Source organism: Gossypium raimondii, chromosome 3, assembly GCF_025698545.1.
Source record: "Gossypium raimondii isolate GPD5lz chromosome 3, ASM2569854v1, whole genome shotgun sequence".
Lineage (NCBI taxonomy): Eukaryota > Viridiplantae > Streptophyta > Magnoliopsida > Malvales > Malvaceae > Gossypium > Gossypium raimondii.
Window position 1 is genome coordinate 27,993,126 of NC_068567.1, and position 7,568 is coordinate 28,000,693.

Sequence of the window (7,568 nt, forward strand, 5' to 3'; positions counted from 1 at the left end):
CTACAAGCTCGAGCACACACAAGCACATCAAAATTAATTTAATTATTAAAACAATAACAAAAATAACAAAAACTAACAAATTTTGAATTTTTTTGAAAATTCTATGTTACCCCTCACACTTTATTTGGCACATTGTCCCTAATGTGCACCTCGAAAGATAAGAGAAGAGACTACCTAGTTTAAGCGTTGAAGTTCTTCGAATATAGTAAAGAGTGAGCCTGCTCGTGCCAATTTAGCTCCATATTGTAGTGCTGCCTAATGTATGGTATTCCTACACAGAAAAAATGTGTTTTTTTTAATTACCTAATTAAAATTAAAATTAAACCAGAAATAAAAATTAATTTTTTTAAAAGCATTCAAAAAATATAGATAGGGCCCATTCGGGTTGCGCAAAAGTCGTGACATCAAACTTCGAATGCTCCAAGATTTTGATTTGTAATTTCGTGTTGTGACACAGTGATACGTTGTTATGACACAAACCCTAATTTCAAAATATTTTAGTTTAGAAATGTGGTGTCACAATTTCAGGGTTCGATGTCACAACACGACCCTCATTTTACCATTTCTCATATTTGTGGGTGTGTCGATCCCTTCCATTTGTGAAATTTTGACTTTTCATTCGTTCATTTCCCCCCTTTTCACGAACTCAGTAACCCCTAAAATTATATAAAAATAAAAAAATTAACCCAAATAATAAAAAAATTACTTAAATGAAAATTTAAAATTAACAAAAAAAATGAGAAGTCCTTTTTCTTGACTAGCATGATCCTTATCGCCACCGGAGAAGAAATTCTGACTGGTCCTCGACATTTTGATTCTTCTTTTTTTTCTCCATCGAGTATATAAACGAGCACCCTCAGTCGATTCCAATGATTTCACCTTATCTTCAACCGGTCCGACATCCTCATTACAAGCCACTTAATGCCAAATCTGAACTAACCCCAAATTATTTTCTAGGGTATTATTAGCTCGAGAAGTTTCACCTCAATGTTGTGTGAGGATCAATCAACTCGAGTTTTTCCATCATCATCGAATGAGAATGAGATGAACTCGTAAACTTCTTCGGTTGGCGTTTCCTCTACTATGGCCAAAAGGCATGTCGACTCGTTGACACCTTCACTCAGAATCAATTTAAGCTCCAAGTTAGTAGTTAATGTTACATCTAATTCTACATCTACTATTACATCTATGACTAAATTAATTGGCTCAGAGACTTCTTCGGTCAAGTTAAATTATTTCTTGTCTTCGATTCCTAACTCTTATCGACTCTCATAATCTAATTTTGGATGGTTGATGGTGATACCATATGTCTCATAAGAAAAGTTGGGGGCACCATGTATGACTTCTTCCAATGGGGTCTCTACTTTTGCTTGCCTTGAAGCAATTCTTCTAATCGGTCCAACTATTTTTGGATTCCTTCTAGATTAGTTTGTAATGCATCCAAATCAGGAGGGAATGTGGATGAATACTCTCCACCCTTCGATCATGACTCCGCTGGTTCGTTGAAACTTCGTTTGTCTGACATGATCTTTGATTGCTATTATGTTGCTTATACAAATATTGGTATACATCATCATCCCTGATTAACTCTAATTTTTGCTAGACTAAATGTCTAGGCATATCGAATTCTCCATCATAACTCCATCAGTTTGTCAAAACTTCGTTCATCAAACTTAATGCTTCGTTAATGTTCCTATACAATGATTTTGTATAATCTGGTTCAAGATGGTTAATCGCAATACAAGGGTCGTCACGATCGAAGTTAGGAACATCATACACGACCTCATCCAATGGGGTTTGTTGTAACTTCATCATGAGAAATCTTTGGTTCTCCTCGATGCAATTGATAATAAAGATAAAAATAAAAATTAGCACGCTATCTAATTTAATTAAATTAGATAAAAATTTATTTAAATAAATAAAAATAATTAATTAATAAAGATAAAAATTAGCACGCTATCTAACTCAATTATCTTTTGACTACTATTATTTTACAAAGCAATCAATCTAATAATAATTTTCACCGTCACAATCCCAGCCAACAGTGCCAACAACTTGACTTCCTCCAAACATGCGAAAGTTTAGAGTAAAAATCGTGCAAATAATATATATATATATATATATATAATTAAGTGTGGTATCTGCAAGCGAATAGGTCAAATTGTAATATATATTTGTGTTACAACTCAACACTAGTAAGTATTCTAAGGATCGTACCCAAGGGATTATAGATTGGAGAAATTTATTATTAAATTAATTACAAAAAATAATTATTAATCTAATTAAGTCTCGAATTAGTTGTGTTGATGCAAAATTAAAATATTAATTAAACTAATAAAATTAATTAAACTAAAATTCCGAAAAAAAATAATTAACCTAAAACAACCTAATGAAATTTCTCATTTTTAGTGCCAACATTGCGAGGTGTTTTGACCAAATATTTTTATGCTAAAAATTATATATATATATATATATGAGGGTGTAGGGATTTGAACTTTGGACCTAATTGGAATTTCTTTAAGTTCCTATCCACTAGACCAAATATCTTACTTGAACATGAACTAACCAAAATTAAATAAAGATATGGGGTGTGACAACAAGAAAGTCCACTTGGGACTATCAAATGTGGAAGTCTACCAATGACAAGTTAAGAAAGAGATAGTCCGCTAGGAACTATCTGCTATTGGGAGTATCTTGGAAAAAAAAGGTTTGAAGTGGGAAAGTCCTATGGGGATATCTTGTAAGTACAAGTCTACAAACAAAGAGGGATGTTTATCAATCAACCAAATTTCATATTCAAGACTCCAAATAGGGATGTTAGAATGGGTCTTCTTTTAAGGAATGGTCTATGCAAGGGCTATGTAACGACCCGAAAGTCAGCGATGTTGAAAAATATGGTTTCAAAATTTCATTTCCGTAAATTAGACTTGTAAATATTTATATTAGAAGTGAATTGGATTTTGGTTAGGCAATTTCATTGAATTAGTGCTTAATTTAAGTATAGGGACTAAATTGCATAAGTGGTAAAAATGCATATTGTTAAAGAATTATAATTAGAACTTAAATACAGAGTTAAAATAAAAATATACATTAATTTACATCACATGGTCGGTTAATGAATTATATATGTATGTTATATTATAAAACATTGAATGAGTAAACAAATAAATTATAAAACATAAATAATTAAAACAAATAAAACTTAGTTAGTGGAAATAAAAACATTATTAGTTTCTTTTTACAAACTGAAACCAAAGGTAGGGAAATGGAAAGGAGAATGCAGGGCTAAGGACTCGAGATTTTAAACTTAAATTTGGTTAGTGCAATTTAGTCATTTTCTTATAATTTTTATGTTTTCGAAATCTCAGTATCTCGAGCAAGCTGACCCATGTTTTATTTTTTGTTATTGTTAAAATTTGATAATGTTACTTTGTTGAATTTTTAAATTTTAGGGACATATTTGATAGATTTTTGGGGTTAGAAGTGAAAAAAGACTAAATTGTAAAGTTAATCGACCATTTTTATAATAGGGACTAAAATACACAAATTTTGAATTTAGTGGTAGAAATGTGGAATAGATATTTAAATTAGGCCTAGAGTGAGAAATGTCTATTCCACATTTCTACCACTAAATTCAAAATTTGGAAGTTTTGTTAGTCCTAATTTTAAGGACTGAATTGAATAAGATGAATAAGTTGCATAATTTAGTAATTGAATGTGAAATTGATTTTTTTTTTATAAAATACTTTGTTTTTTTAATCCCTAGCTAACGTCGACCCAAATTTCTCGAAAAAGAAGGGAAAAGACAAAGTCGTCAACAAATAGCTCGAAGTTTACAGTTTGTGTTGCTATAATTCGAACTAACTTTTAATTACTGCATATTAATTTGTTTAAGCATGGTAAGAATATAAAGTGAGATTCCTTATTCAATTGAGGTGATTTGGATTGATTTGAATCGATTGAATTTTATAAGGACTAAATTGAATATATGTGAAAAATGTGAATGTTTATATAAATATGAAATTGAATATATGTTGAGATAATTGATGCTACCATTTGTTTGGGTAAATGAATTTGTGATAAAAATGATTGTAAATTGAGATATTAAATGATGATGAGTTGAGTAAAAAATCCCCTATTAATTGTTTGAGAAGAGTCAGATATAGTAGGCATGCCATGGGATAAGAAGAGTTCAGGGTTACTTCGACTACGATTCAATGAGGCACTAGGTGCCAATTTACTTTAGTTATGTCAATGAGACATTGGTTGTCAATGTATTATAGTGTTGGGTGCAACTATTTGCTTCAAATTTATCCGATGATGCACTGGGTGCCAAACTGGTGTGTTGGTTAGATCTGTGTATCTGTCCGAGTATGAATCGTGTGAATAGAGAATTCAAATATAAATATTATGATTGAATGGAAGGAAACTTATGAGATGTAAATTTTTGGATATTGAAGATGGCAAATAGAAATGGAATGTGAAATGAATTAAGCAATTGTGAATTGAGTTGGAACATGGATAGATTATGTTGATTGAAATTAGGTATTGGAAATGGAAATTGAAATGGAATATGCCATATGTGAGTTGTCATATTTCATTGTTAGTATGATGTGTTATATATGAATAATCGAGGAAATATTATTGCATTAGAGTTCAAAGCATGGATAAAAATAAATCAAGTAGGATGGAGAAATATATTTATGTTTCTTTAACTTGTTTCCTTTGTAATTTATTGAACTAATCTTTTTAAATATAAATAATTGTAAATTTTTTAAATTTCTATCAAAAGTTATATTTTAGGCAACTTTCCCTAGTGTCAATGCTCTGATCCAATCTCATGTATCAAGCCGAATCACGTACAATTTATCTTTCTTGCATGTTTATTTCTTGTTTTTAGTTTTAGCTTATTTTCAATTTTTATTTTGGATAGTTTGTTTGAGGACAAGAAAAGACTTAAGTGTAGGGGTATTAGACCTATCGTCAAATATAGTTGTCAGTCCGGATCAATTCCTCACTTAAAGAGCTTGTTTTCTAAGCACTTTAGGATTTTAACTTACATTTTCAGTAATTAGGCCTTAGGATAGAAAGTTAAATAAAATATTTTTTAACATATTTTGTAAGTGTTGTGACCTAATTGGCCGACACAGGCATTAGGTTGTGCTAATTAATTCAATTGAGTGTGTAGGATGAAGATATAAAGGCCCAATTGACATAGAAGAAAAGGTCAAGTGATGCACAAGCCGCACAAGCTTCTCAAGATGTCAAAGCACCAAAATGAATGGCACAAGGAAATATTTGCATGTTGTGTCAAGCCACGCAAGGGGTGTGGCATGACACAAGGTCGGCGTTCTGCCCAAGCTGATCGGGATTATTTTCGTTTGCACAATCAAACTTACACGAAAACCAAGAACATGCAGAAGACCTAATTTGGGCTACCAACACCTCTATAAAAAAGAGATTAGAGATTAAATGTAACTAAGTCGTCTAAGATGCCTTCAAAAATCCTCATAGTTTAGAAGTAGTTGTAGTTTATTTTCTTTTTGGATTTTCATAACTTTCTTATTTGTCTTCTTGAGTCAGATTTGATTTAAGAACTATTTTAGTTAATTCAAGTATTCAGTTTATATTTTCATTTTCATTCATTTTATTTCTTTATTCCAATCGAGAGATTTATTACTTTATTCCCCATTCAATATTCAATCCACGATTATTCAAATCTCTTTTCTTCTCCAAATCAATCATTTTTTTCACATGATTTATTCAATTGAAGTTGAGATTATGAATAACATGAGTGACTAAATCCCTTAAGGGAGATTAACGAGTGGATAAGAATATGATTAAGGGAGGATTTGGGGTTTCTCAAGAAGGATTTTGTATAAATTATGTGTTTTTAAACTGTTAGGCTTGACAACCCTAATAAGTTGTCATAGGCTAGACGAGGCGGAAGATAAGTCAAACCGAGTAAATTGTAATTTATCCGGGTTGAGAAAGTGAGGTCGAGAGATAAGCGAGTATCGACCAATTGATTAATTAATTAGAGGATGAGAGGTAACAATTAGTTAATCGATTACTAATTCACTCTAAAACCCTAATTCGAAGTTAGTTACAAACCCTGAAGCAAGTTAATCTTCCTGATTGGTTTATCGATTTATTTCATTTGTTTATTTTTCTTTATTTCTTTATTTATTTCTTTTTATTCCTTTTATTCCTTTTATTTATTTTATGGTTTATCGTAATATAGGAAATAATTACTACTACTTAGACTTATTATTGTAAAAAAATTCATTATTTATTCCATCCTCCTTTAGGTACGATCCTCGGAATACTTCCAAGGTATTTCATTGTACTAAAATATATTACAATTTGACTCGTGCACTTGCGAACACCTCTATTCTCAATTATTATATTTTTGGTGTTATATTTATTCTATAAACAATAGTGCGTTTATAGGCTGTCAAGTTGTTGGGGTCGCTGTTGGGAAGGTTTCGGCAATAAAGTTTGAAAATAATTTTTTACAATTAAGATAAATAGGAAAGTTAAAACCTATAGATACAATTTTTATTTTTTTACTTATTTTTATCTTTATTTTTTAATTTCTTTTCAGGTCATTTATGACCCAAAGCTTTAGCACTCCAATTGAACCTTACCCAGGTCCATAGCAAATATTTAGGCGTAATCATCCCGCACTGAAACAATCCACCAGAGGTTATAAATTTACCCCAAGAAAATCTGTTTTTCAAAGAGCCACAAGAAAAACAAGGAAATAATCGGGTAGAAGCCCCAGTGGTTCAATAGACGTTGAGTGAGTACGCCTTACCAACCTAAGACATGGTGCGAGGAAGCATTGAACGGCCAGCTATTAGCACTAATAATTTCGAGATAAAAACAGCCACCATCCAGATGATCCAAAAGACACTGCAGTTCAAAAGAAACATGGTTAATGATCCAAACTAGCACTTAAAGTGGTTTCTTTAACTATGCGTTAACTTCAAATACAACAGAGTATCCGACGACTCTATACGTCTATGGCTATTCCTGTTTTCATTATGCGACAACGCAACCGATTGGTTACTCATTAGAACCGGGTTCCATTACAACATAGAATGATTTAGTAGAAAAATTTCCTCATAAATTTTTCCCAATTAGTCAAACCATTCAACTTCAACGAGAAATAACTAATTTTAAATAATATGAAGGTGAAACCCTTCATAAGGCGTGGGAGTGTTTCAAGACGATGCTAAAGAAGTGCCCACACCACGAACTACAAGCATAAATCCAAATATTTTTCAATGGTGTTGACAGACATATTAGATCTAACCTAGATGGAGTATTCGATGAAACTCTCATGTTCCATACGTACGAACGAGCTTATAAAATCATCGAAGATATGACTATGAATTCGTACATGTGGCCTAATGAACAATTTATGTACCAATTAAAGCCTCCAACGGCAAAAGCGGTGAACAAAGAAAGAGAAGAGGAAAGATTTGAATAAACCTTAGAAAAGCTTAATCGTTTGGAGATGCCAGTCTAGCCAACGAGAATAGAGCCACACTCGAAAAGCC

The 7,568-nt window shown here is 31.7% G+C and overlaps 1 non-coding gene across 1 annotated transcript; it reads right to left on the bottom strand.

Moving 5' to 3' along the window:
• Positions 1 to 7,160: 7,160 nt before the first annotated feature.
• Positions 7,161 to 7,266, bottom strand: LOC128040069 (small nucleolar RNA R71). The gene has a single exon (XR_008194729.1). It is a non-coding gene; the product is annotated as a small nucleolar RNA R71 (small nucleolar RNA).
• Positions 7,267 to 7,568: the final 302 nt, after the last annotated feature.